The 12,545-nt window shown below is 40.9% G+C and overlaps 1 protein-coding gene across 1 annotated transcript in view; it reads left to right on the top strand.

Moving 5' to 3' along the window:
- The first annotated feature begins 10,358 nt into the window (after nucleotides 1-10,358).
- The window catches only part of ldah (lipid droplet associated hydrolase), an 82,074-nt gene continuing 79,887 nt past the window's right edge, over nucleotides 10,359-12,545 (top strand). Inside the window, exon 1 of the mRNA XM_060934085.1 lies at nucleotides 10,359-10,530. The gene's annotated coding sequence lies outside the window, so the exon portion shown is untranslated. The remainder of the gene's footprint in view (nucleotides 10,531-12,545) is intronic.

Here is a 12,545-nt window from a genome sequence, read left to right as displayed (position 1 = left end):
CGACTTGTCCAGGGTGTACCCCGCCTTTCGCCCGTAGTCAGCTGGGATAGGCTCCAGCTTGCCTGCGACCCTGTAGAAGGATAAAGCGGCTAGAGATAATGAGATGAGAATTATCCACATCAAGAAAAATCCACATCAAACTGATAGGGTGCACCTCAATGATGTGTAAATATACAATAGTGAATAATCTGAATTGAAAATACATAATTGTCACAGGTGTTTATTCAGCGCATGCTCTGAATGACCAAGACACGTGGTTTCCTCTCCCAAATGCAAGGGCTGGGCAATGTGGTTCTCTCTCCGCTTGAAGTTCATATTGTCGTGGCTCAGGTGGATAAGGTGCCATACCATACATCTGGGGGCCTGGGTTTGATTCTGACCTGAGGTAATTTCCTGATCTCTTTCTCTCCTGCTCATTTCCTGTCTCTACACTGTCCTATCCAAATAAAGGTAAAAAAAAGCCCCCCAAAAAATTTGTGATAACCTCAATTGCCTTTTTGTACTACTGTGAATGCCACTGTTCAGCAAAAAGAGAAATCTATGTTGGCAGAATGAGGAATTGAAAATTGACTTAATTAAGAATTCTTAATAAAGATAACAGTGTTATCATAGTTTGGATTATCATGGGCACATCGTTGGCAAAACATAAAATTATTAATGCAGACTGTTGCCTTGAAATTTCAAGTATTCTCAACTATTCTTTTTTACAGTGTATTGATAGCTGGATAGACTCCAAACTAACATTCATTATGATGGCTGTGTTGTTATCCGCCGCCCACAAATTAGCCTCTATATCGGTAACTTTACAGCATGATAGTGGGCTCACAGAAGGTGGGACTGATATTCGTAACTCTTGACTTACCTCCGGAAATGTTTTTTCTTGCGATCTTAAATCCGAACTTGCTTAGGTCTTGCTGTCCACTCCGCTTGGCCATGATGCTGCAATCCGCTGCTGTCACTGACGCTGAATGAAATCAAAAATAACGGAACCCCAACTGAATGTCACCTCCTCAAACGCTTCGCTTGCGCGTGCCCTCTCTCGCGGTAGCTTATTGTATGCTCAGTTTCAGCAAAGCTACGTGGAATGGCATTTCTAATTCCAATGTTAAATAGAAGTAATGCCCACATTTATTGATAAAATTGCTCAAGGGAAGGGAGGGGGGAAGCCCGTTTTAGAGGGGAGATGATTTTGACCATTTTTTATTCCGGGGGGATGGCATCCCCCCCCCATCCCCCCTCAACTCGAGTACTGATTACCATTATATTGAGATAATAATAATTAAGAGATCATCAGCTTAATATATTAAATGAATAGGATGTATGAATAAATTACTTGATATATACATGTACATGCAATTTTTCTGTTTCATAGACGCAGAGATGATGATGGACTGTCGCTGAGGATCATGGGAAGGCTAATGTAGCGTGGGGAATAGAGAAAATCAATAATCGTAAATTAGAGTTATTATTTCGTTTTGGTTTCCCTGTTTATTATTTGTTCTGTTTTGAGTTGGAAAAAGGAAAACAAACACCAATCCCTCATTTTTTGGTCATACAGAAAAACAGGAAAACGAAATATTGAGTGTTTTTTTTGTTTTTCGTTTTCCAGATTGAATGGAATACTTGAATGATCGAATGATACACGGACCTTAGTGCATACAACGTTTTTATGTTCTACTAAAATAGCTAAATTCCGATTAAGCAGTTAAACTTGGCTAGCTAAAAAATTACCAGACAGACAGCTGGCTGTAGTTTGATCCAAACATGGGGCGCAACAGAAAACACTGTCCGTCTGCCCATTTGTCTTTAAAAAAAAACAATGCAAGGTAAATCCAATTTGACTTTCTGGTCACCAAGACATGTAAAGTGTGCTTATCAATCATTCCGTTTTCCTACTGAATACTTTCCTACTTTTTGTTGAAGTGAGCATGAGCAAAAATGCAGTTTTAGAGACACCCATTTTAGTTCAAAAACTTACATAGACTAGTAAAGAGGGGCCTTAAAGGACATCAACACAATGGGGAGATCCCGTGCCAAACTTTAAGGATGTCCCGAACTTCTTTAGTTCTTGAGTCCTGAAACTTTAAGGGAAGGTTCCTTAGGTTCAGTGAAGGAGAATTATAATACTAAAACATATATTCTAGGCAATCATATTTCATCTTTGTGGAATAAAAGGAGAAGGTCCAGATATGGGGGTCATGATCAGGCATCCACATACTTTTGGCCATACAGTGTAAATGTTATGCAGATCAACCACTATGAACCAGTCCTGAGGTTGCACAGCCTGAATTACATCTGAGAACTTTAACATATAGAAGGGGAGGATGTTTATAAACCAGGCCAGTCCTTTGAAATCCAGAACCAGAAACCTCCATCCTTCAACTGAGCAAGAAAGTACATTGTTTTGAACTGTTGGGCCTACTATTTGATTATGCTTCTGTCTAAGAAGGAATGGAGTCTTGTTGGATGTCTGATATTGTAGAACAGGGGCCTCGTTTATAAAATGTTTGTATGTACAAACTTTTCCTAGGAGCTCTGGTAGTCTGCTACAATAATTAGAATGCAAGATTCGGGAGAACTGTGAACTGTATCAACGTTTATTTATGTAGTTGTGAAGACAACTTCTGTTGCCTTCACAACAAGGTTGTTGTCATGTCAACACCAGAATTGGCATCAAATCACAACTCTCAGATATGTCCATGTTTGTGGGCTACAAACATGGCCATGAGGACTGCAACACCCAACCATCACAAATTGTCTCACGTTCACGCTCACCTGATTACTAATAGTACACACATCTGGAGTCAATTGCAATCACAGTATCACTCACAGTATATAAGGACTCTCAGTTCACAGCTTCATTTGAAGTATATGCTCAGGGTTTACCTGTTGATAGCAAGCCTTTGTTTATTGCTATATTGTCATTTTGGTTTTGATCCCTGCTCTTGTTTCCTTGTTCTGATTCCTGCCTTGCCTTGTGTATGTTGTTTGTTGATCACCTGACCATTTCCTGTTTCCTGAGTTTTGCCCCATGTCTTGGATTTGTTTGCAAGTTTTAATAAAACCTTCTTGTACTTGCACCTGTATATGTAGCTGTTGCCCTGACAGTTGTGCTAAATCTATAAATAATTTAAATAAAGCTTGCTTTATTTTTTTCATGTAAATGGAAAACATCTAGTTCAACCTTCTGCTAATTGGTCTGGTGTACTTAACCTGTTGTTTATTAAGGATAGGTTGTACAAGCTACTTAGGGCCAGCCCCATGGAGTGAGTAGGACTGCAAGTGTAGGTGTAGATGGACAACTGTCAGGAGTGCGGTGTCAACATCTGGAGATTGGAGTGTTTGTCACAATGCCAGCAGTAGAATAAGCATATTGCTGGTGCAAGCCATAAAATACAGTACCAGTCAAAAGCTTGGAAACACCTTCAAATTCAATGTTTTTCTCATCTCATCTCATTATCTCTAGCCGCTTTATCCTTCTACAGGGTCGCAGGCAAGCTGGAGCCTATCCCAGCTGACTACGGGCGAAAGGCGGGGTACACCCTGGACAAGTCGCCAGGTCATCACAGGGCTGACACATAGACCCAGACAACCATTCACACTCACACCTACAGTCAATTTAGAGTCACCAGTTAACCTAACCTGCATGTCTTTGGACTGTGGGGAAAACCGGAGCACCCGGAGGAAACCCACGCAGACACGGGGAGAACATGCAAACTCCACACAGAAAGGCCCTCGCCGGCCACGGAGCTCGAACTCGGACCTTCTTGCTGTGAGGCGACAGCGCTAACCACTACACCACCGTGCTGCCTGGAATTATATGGTAAACAAAAAAGTGTTAAAAAACGACATGTTTCATCTTTTAGATTCTTCAAAGTCGTCACTATTTACCTTGATAACAGCTTTGCCCACTATTGGCATTATCTGAACCAGCTTCATGAGGTAGTCACCTGGAATGCTTCTCAATTAACAGGTGTGTCTTGTCAAAAATGGAATTTCTTGCCTTCTTAATGCATTTGACACCATCAACCAGTAAAGAGTAAATAATAAAAATACAGTAAATAGCCCTGTTCGACAACTGTAGTAATCCATATTATGTCAAGAACCACTCAACTAAGCAAAGAGAAATAACAGTCAGTCATTACTTTAAGACACGAAGTGTCTTTTAGTTAATTAAAATAAAGAAAAAACATCGAATTTGAAGGTGTTTCCAAACTTTTGACTGGTACTGTACATGATGCACTATGTGACTTTTGCACCTTTACCTGCACTACCTCACTTTTTTTACACACCATACACTGTTTCTTGTTGCTGCTGCCCTCCACGGAAAAGACTTCTCATTTGCACCTTTACCTGCACGACCTCACTTTTTTTTTTTTTTTTACACGCCATACACTGTTTCTTGTTGCTGCTGCCCTCCACGGAAAAGACTTCTCTATGGAACTACACATGTGACTTTGCACCTTACCTGAACTATCTCATAAGAACTGCCTTGGGCCCTGCAATATAACAACTTACCATATGCTGCTTCTGAATGCTGCTACACATTATTAACACATTATTATTTAACACATTATTCTACATAATGCTGCTACTGTGATAACCTCAACTGGACTGCCCTGGACTGTGCTGTACTGTACTGTGTGTCTTGTATACTAGTCTTGTTCTTGTTCTTATCTTCCTGTCTTTAGCCTAGATTATTTTTCTAAATGTTAAATGTTTCAATTTTTTTAATCATTACTTTATTATTACTTATTGCTTGTTACACTGTTATTGGTCCTGTCTTGCGCTTTAATGTTTGTCTTGTTAATGTCAGTCCTATGTTTGTCTATGTCTTTACATGGGATAGAGAGAAACGTAATTTCAATTTCCTTGTATGACCTGTGCATATGAAGAAACTGACAATAAAGCTGACTTGAACTTGAACTTGATGCATTATAGGCTCTCACTAGCATGCTATCTATATAGCTGCATTAAGTGCTCAGAAATTGCACATACTAAATAGACATGGTGAGATCACAGTGAGGTCACAGTGCAGGCATCAATGGTAGGTACAGTGGTGCTTGAAAGTTTGTGAATCCTTTAGAATTTTCTATATTTCTGCATAAATATGGCCTAAAACATCAACAGATTTTCACTTAAGTCCTAAAAGTAGATAAAGGGAACCCAGTTAAACAAATGAGACAAAAATATTACACTTGGTCATTTATTTATTGAGGAAAATTATCCAATATTACATACCTGTGAGTGGCAAAAGTATGTGAACCTTTGCTTTTTGTATCTGGTGTGACCCCCTTGTGCAGCAATAACTGCAGCTACACGTTTCCAGTAACTGTTGATCAGTCCTGCACACCGGCTTGGAGGAATTTTAGCCCATTCCTCCATACAGAACAGCTTCAACTCTGGGATGTTGGTGGGTTTCCTCACATGAACTGCTCGCTTCAGGTCCTTCCACAACATTTTCATTGGATTAAGGTCAGGACTTTGACTTAGCCATTCCAAAGCATTAACTTTATTCTTCTTTAACCATTCTTTGGTAGAACAACTTGTATGCTTAGGGCCATTGTCTTGCTGCATGACGTACCTTCTCTTGAGATTCAGTTCATGGACAGATGTCCTGACATTTTCCTTTAGAATTCGCTGGTATATTTCAGAATTCATTGCTCCATCAATGATGGCAAGCAGTCCTGGCTCAGATGCAGCAAAACAGGCCCAAACCATGATACTACCACCACCATGTTTCACAGATGGGATAAGGTTCTTATGCTGGAATGCAGTGTTTTCCTTTCTCCAAGCATAATGCTTCTCATTTAAACCAAAAGTTCTATTTTTGTCTCATCCGTCCACAAAACATTTTTCCAATAACCTTCTGGCTTGCCCATGTGATCTTTAGCAAACTGCAGATGAGCAGCAATGCTCTTTTTGGAGAATAGTGACTTTCTCCTCACAACCCTGCTATGCACACCATTGTTGTTCAGTGTTCTCCTGATGGTGGACTCATGAACATTAACATTAGCCAATGTGAGAGAGGCCTTCAGTTGCTTAGAAGTTACCCTGGGATCCTTTGTGACCTCGCCGACTATTACACACCTTGCTCTTGGAGTGATCTTTGTTGGTCGACCACTCCTGGGGAGGGTAACAATGGTCTTGAATTTCCTCCATTTGTTCACAGTCTGTCTGACTGTGGATTGGTGGAGTCCAAACTCTTTAGAGATGGTTTTGTAACCTTTTCCAGCCTGATGAGCATCAACAATGCTTTTTCTGAGGTCCTCAGAAATCTCCTTTGTTTGCGCCATGATACACTTCCACAAACGTGTTGTGGAGATCAGACTTTAATCGTTCCCTGTTCTTTAAATAAAACAGGGTGCCCACTCACACCTGATTGTCGTCCCATTGATTGAAAACACCTGACTCTAATTTCACCTTCAAATTAACTGCTAATTGTAGAGGTTCACATACTTTTGCCACTCACAGATATGTAATATTGGATCATTTTCCTCAATAAATAAATGACCAAGTATAATATTTTTGTCTCATTTCTTTAACTGGGTTCTCTTTATCTACTTTTAGGACTTGTGTGAAAAGCTGATGATGTTTTAGGCCATATTTATGCAGAAATATAGAAAATTCTATTATCATGAGTTGGCCTAGTGGTTAGCGTGTCTGCCTCTCGATTGGGAGATCAAGAGTTCTACTCATGGTTGGGTCATACCAAAGACCATCATAAAAATGGTACCTGCTGTCTGGCAAGGCACACTGCAGTACAGATGTGAGTGGGGAGTCAAACTCTCGTGGTTACCAGAGGACTAGCTGTAACCCCACTGTAACCCTAGCTATGCAAGAGGCTGAGGGCTATGGAGATTGGTGGTGCCCTATGAGCCACATGGCATAGGAAGGACTTTGATTTTTGATTTGATAGAAAATTATAAAGGGTTCACAAACTTTCAAGTACCACTGTATGTGGCCCATTTGGTTATGTGGCTAAAGTGCATTACACTGAGGCAGGGCATGTTTGAGTTGTCATCTATCAGAAAGTGGTCCAAGGAAGGACAATTAGTGAACCACAGAAGAGCACCTGCACAACTGCTGAAAAGGTTAATGCTGGCTATGATAGAAGGTGTTAGAATGCACAGCACATCACAGCTTGCTTTATATGGGCTGAGGAACTGCAAACTGCTCAGGGCGCTCATGCTGACTCCTGTCTGCCAAGGAAAGTGCCTACAATAGGCATGTGAGCATCAGAACTGGACAATGGAGCAATGGAAGAAGGTGGCCTGGACTGGGTTGTGAGCCGGCATCAATAATACAGAAATGATATTGATTAAAGTCAGACAGCATGAAAGGGGAGAAGTTGGGGTGGAGGTAGTTTGCAAAATGCTTGCAGAGGAAGCAGCAAAGGTAGGCAGGTTAAAGCAGCTTAAATAAGGTGCTCTATGAGAGATTTGCCAATAGAATGCATAGAAGGGAATCAGCTGAGCTGACAGCTGATGTAGGCTGGCTTGAGATCAGCTGCAGTCAGCTGATGTAGCTGGGATTGAGGGCTGGGCTTGACTTTGTGGCCTGCCAGAACTACACTACACTCGATTTCTGAAAGGTAAGTATGTATACATGTATCTGTGTATGTACATATGTATGAAAATTACAGTGGCCTGTGCGTGTGCATTAGTATCATTAGTGTCATGTGAAGAGCAGCTGGAATGGTGATGATCCTGATTTCAGAGTTATGATGCCTTAGGGGAAGAAGATCCTCCTTAGCCCCTCAGTTCTGGCCATGTGATTTAGGAAGTGCTTTCCAGACCACAGCCATTGGAAAAGTCTATTGTTGGTGTAGTGATGTTTCACTCATCGTGACAGTTGGAGTGGGAGGGATTCTTTGAGATCTTAACTACTCTGGTCCTGCACTGCCTGGTGTAGATACTGCAGTACAGCAGAGGGCTCATACCACAGCCTTGGGGAGCTCCAGTGTCGAGAGTGAGGGTAATATAGGTGAAACCACCAATTTTCACCACCTGTGATCATCCAGGTAAAAAGCCCAGGGCTCAACAGCAGAGTGAGGACAACAGGCCCAGTTCTCTGAGCTTAATGAAGAGATTGTCATGGACTATGGTATTGAAGGCTGAACTGTAATCAATGAAAAGCAGTCTCATGTCATTCCCCCTTCCCATGTTGAGATGAGATATGGTGGTATGTAGGACATGGGCGATGGCGTTGTCTGTGGATCTATCAAATCGTTAAGTGAACTAGTGAGGGGCTAGAGTGCTAGGGAGAGAGGAACAGATGAGGTCTTTGATGAGTCTCTCAAAGCACTGGATGGTCAAGGCCACTGGATAGTAAATGTTCTGTTTAGCTGGAGTGGACGACTTGGGCACACGGATAATGGTGAATCTCTTAAAGCATGTGGGGACAATGGACAGGGTCAGAAAAATTGAAAATAGTGGGAAAAAGTGGGTCTAAATGGTCAGCACAGGTTTTCAGATCCCTTCCAGGAATTCCATCTCGGCCCATTGCCTTCCTGCAATTCACTCACTTTAAAGTCTCTTCATGCCAAGTTATGAGACTGTGAGTACACAAACCTGCCAGATGGGTGAGCACATTTCTTTTGCATGAGCAAGGATGCTAATATTAGCTGGGATGCTAATATTAGCAGTGCTAGTATTGAAATGTGCATAGAAATGTTTAAGTTCATTAAAGAGGGAGTATTTGGCACTCTCCGCAGCGTGTGATCTGCCTCTGTAGTCCATGATGGTCTGATTACTGATCACTCACAGCTGGAATCAATCCACACACACATAAATAGCCAGGCTAACACACACTGCGAAGTCTTGCTCTGAGTTCACTCACAATGACACTAAGCCTTTGTTTATTGTGCATGTCTCTGTTTTATCTTATTCTGGTTCCCTGGTTTTTTTTCCCCCTTGAAAGTCTGTTCATTGATTGTCTGACCCAAGCCTGTATTTTGACCCTGCTTTTTGACTATTGCTTTGGATTTTTTAACTTGTTGCTGTAAAGTCTACTTGCACTTGCAACCATCTCTATCAGCTGACTCATTTAAGAGGTTGGTTAATCTTAAACAGGATTTTAGATATTTATTTTATTTTTAGACAGCCACCTGCCACATTGCAAATATTACATATTAAAACATTCATGCTAGCCAACTGCAGATATTTATATTCATAAATCGTATCAAATCCACAGAGCAAGCTTGCATGGTCTCAAAGTGTGGTGCTTGAATTTTTTTTTCTTGAAATCCTGCTGGATTCAGCTGGATAGAGCAAGGTTTTGCTGTTGGCCTTAGTTCCTTCTTAGTTGCAAATGAACATGATTGCACTGCAAATTCCTTGAAATAACTAAAGCCAAATGTAACTGTGGATTTGTTACCATAGTGAGCTGTTTTACATATAAAATGTATTCATTTTTCTAAATTTCAAAGTGACCGCAAACAAGACAAAACATCTATGTATTACATCTGTTTATTGATGAATAAGAAATATTCACACTGTTACCCATCAGCATGTATGCAGGAAATTCTTTGCATTGTATGCCTTTTTTCATGTTTGAATGTTGAACTCTACAAAAAAAATTTGCTTTCAATATTTTTAATATTGTGTTTTCACAGGTGTCCTAAATGTTCTCCAGTATCCTCAAACAGATGTGCCAAAATGAGTTTGACTGAGTGTGGTTGGACTTCCTGCATGTTTCCAGTAAAACTTCAATATTATTGATGAGACAGGGGCTCCTGGATCTCAGGCTGAGTGCATGGAATTCCTGAAATACCTAATCAAGGCCTACAATGTAAAACCAAAAAGAAGCTTGCATTCTTTCCTTTCTGATTTTTAATTATGCAAGTCAACTTGTGTTTTGTCACTTTTGCTGATGTCCTCCCTGTAAGCACTGATCCGTGTTTTCACTGGTAAGTTCAGTATCACTGAAATGAGTACATGTTCTGTATGGTCAGACTCTCTGATAGAGGAAACCCAAGAGAGCAGCTTGAAAAAGTGGCACAAAATTTAACATATTGTTAATTTAAATCCAACAGGAACATTAGGGCAACAGTAGATAATTCGGTAGTCCTGAATGAGCCCACATAATGATCTACCAATGTGACTGTACCTGTCTGATTATGCAAATTTAACATTAGCCACTTATCAACTCATGACTTGACTGCTGTAATTATCAGCTACTCAGCTTGAAGCACAACACATCACACCTATCAACTGCAATTGTGACTGGGCAATTCGAAAATCATCAGAAAACTTCCTGTCTGTTGACACCAAGGCTCTTGAATTGAGGTATTTCACCCACGTGACCAAGTCACGTGATGCCACCATTTTGGACGGCGCGCTTCAGTGCAAGGCGGTATGAGATGGTGGAGACCTTTGCGTGTTTTAACAAGAAAGTAAGCTGTGATTCATGTTAAATTGGATCTGTCTTTTATCACAAACACTACCCAGCCTTGGTATGGAGCCAAGGTTGTCGACAGAAGTCAACAGTTTGATGAAGGATGACCCCAGCAGTTTGAAACGGTACAAGGTAGGCTATGTTCACAACACTTTCTTGTTACTCGGGGGATCCGAGATCCCCTGAAACAGACATGAGATCCCTTGAAAACATGATTTGGGAAATGTTGGGGGGTCTCTAAAATATTGGCAAAATGATGTTTATTGACATAGCAATCGTGCGTAACGGGAAGCATTTGCATATCCGAAGTGTTGTGTTTACAACCCCGATTCCAAAAAAGTTGGGACAAAGTACAAATTGTAAATAAAAACGTAATGCACTAATTTACAAATCTCAAAAACTGATATTGTATTCACAATAGAACATAGACAACATATCAAATGTCGAAAGTGAGACATTTTGAAATTTCATGCCAAATATTGGCTCATTTGAAATTTCATGACAGAAACACATCTCAAAAAAGTTGGGACAGGGGCAATAAGAGGCTGGAAAAGTTAAAGGTACAAAAAAGGAACAGCTGGAGGACCAAATTGCAACTCATTAGGTCAATTGGCAATAGGTCATTAACATGACTGGGTATAAAAAGAACATCTTGGAGTGGCAGCGGCTCTCAGAAGTAAAGATGGGAAGAGGATCACCAATCTCCCTAATTCTGCGCTGACAAATAGTGGAGCAATATCAGAAAGGAGTTCGACAGTGTAAAATTGCAAAGAGTTTGAACACATCATCATCTACAGTGCATAATATCATCAAAAGATTCAGAGAATCTGGAAGAATCTCTGTGCGTAAGGGTCAAGGCCGGAAAACCATACTGGGTGCCCGTGATCTTCGGGCCCTTAGACGGCACTGCATCACATACAGGCATGCTTCTGTATTGGAAATCACAAAATGGGCTCAGGAATATTTCCAGAGAACATTATCTGTGAACACAATTCACCGTGCCATCCGCCGTTGCCAGCTAAAACTCTATAGTTCAAAGAAGAAGCCGTATCTAAACATGATCCAGAAGCGCAGACGTCTTCTCTGGGCCAAGGCTCATTTAAAATGGACTGTGGCAAAGTGGAAAGCTGTCCTGTGGTCAGACGAATCAAAATTTGAAATTCTTTATGGAAATCAGGGACGCCGTGTCATTCGGGCTAAAGAGGAGAAGGACGACCCAAGTTGTTATCAGCGCTCAGTTCAGAAGCCTGCATCTCTGATGGTATGGGGTTGTATTAGTGCGTGTGGCATGGGCAGCTTACACATCTGGAAAGACACTATCAGTGCTGAATGGTATATCCAGGTTCTAGAGCAACATATGCTCCCATCCAGACGACATCTCTTTCAGGGAAGACCTTGCATTTTCCAACATGACAATGCCAAACCACATACTGCATCAATTACAGCATCATGGCTGAGTAGAAGAAGGGTCCTGGTAATAAACTGGCCAGCCTGCAGTCCAGATCTTTCACCCATAGAAAACATTTGGCGCATCATAAAACGGAAGATACGACAAAAAAGACCTAAGACAGTTGAACAACTAGAATCCTACATTAGACAAGAATGGGTTAACATTCCTATCCCTAAACTTGAGCAACTTGTCTCCTCAGTCCCCAGACGTTTACAGACTGTTGTAAAGAGAAAAGGGGATGTCTCACAGTGGTAAACATGGCCTTGACCCAACTTTTTTGAGATGTGGTGTTGTCATGAAATTTAAAATCACCTAATTTTTCTCTTTAAATGATACATTTTCTCAGTTTAAACATTTGATATGTCATCTATGTTCTATTCTGAATAAAATATGGAATTTTGAAACTTCCACATCATTGCATTCTGTTTTTATTTACAATTTGTACTTTGTCCCAACTTTTTTGGAATCGGGGTTGTACTTGACAACGACTGCTGCTGCCAGGTTGGTTGTTGAGTATCCTGACTGTTTTTTTTTTCTTTGCGTGTGGTATCATTGTTGACGTGAGGTTGTTTTTTTAACATGCCAATGCGGACACGATTTCCCCTGATGAGTTATGACTTCAGACGCGATGCGTGTGTGGAGGTGTGGAGTCCGTGTGATATGTGCGTAAGAGAGGCTTCTCATGTGTTTGGAGATC

The sequence above is a fragment of the Neoarius graeffei genome, chromosome 11 (genome assembly GCF_027579695.1).
Source record: "Neoarius graeffei isolate fNeoGra1 chromosome 11, fNeoGra1.pri, whole genome shotgun sequence".
Lineage (NCBI taxonomy): Eukaryota > Metazoa > Chordata > Actinopteri > Siluriformes > Ariidae > Neoarius > Neoarius graeffei.
The sequence above is the reverse complement of the archived record's forward strand: the minus strand, read 5'-3'. Positions and strand labels throughout refer to the sequence as shown.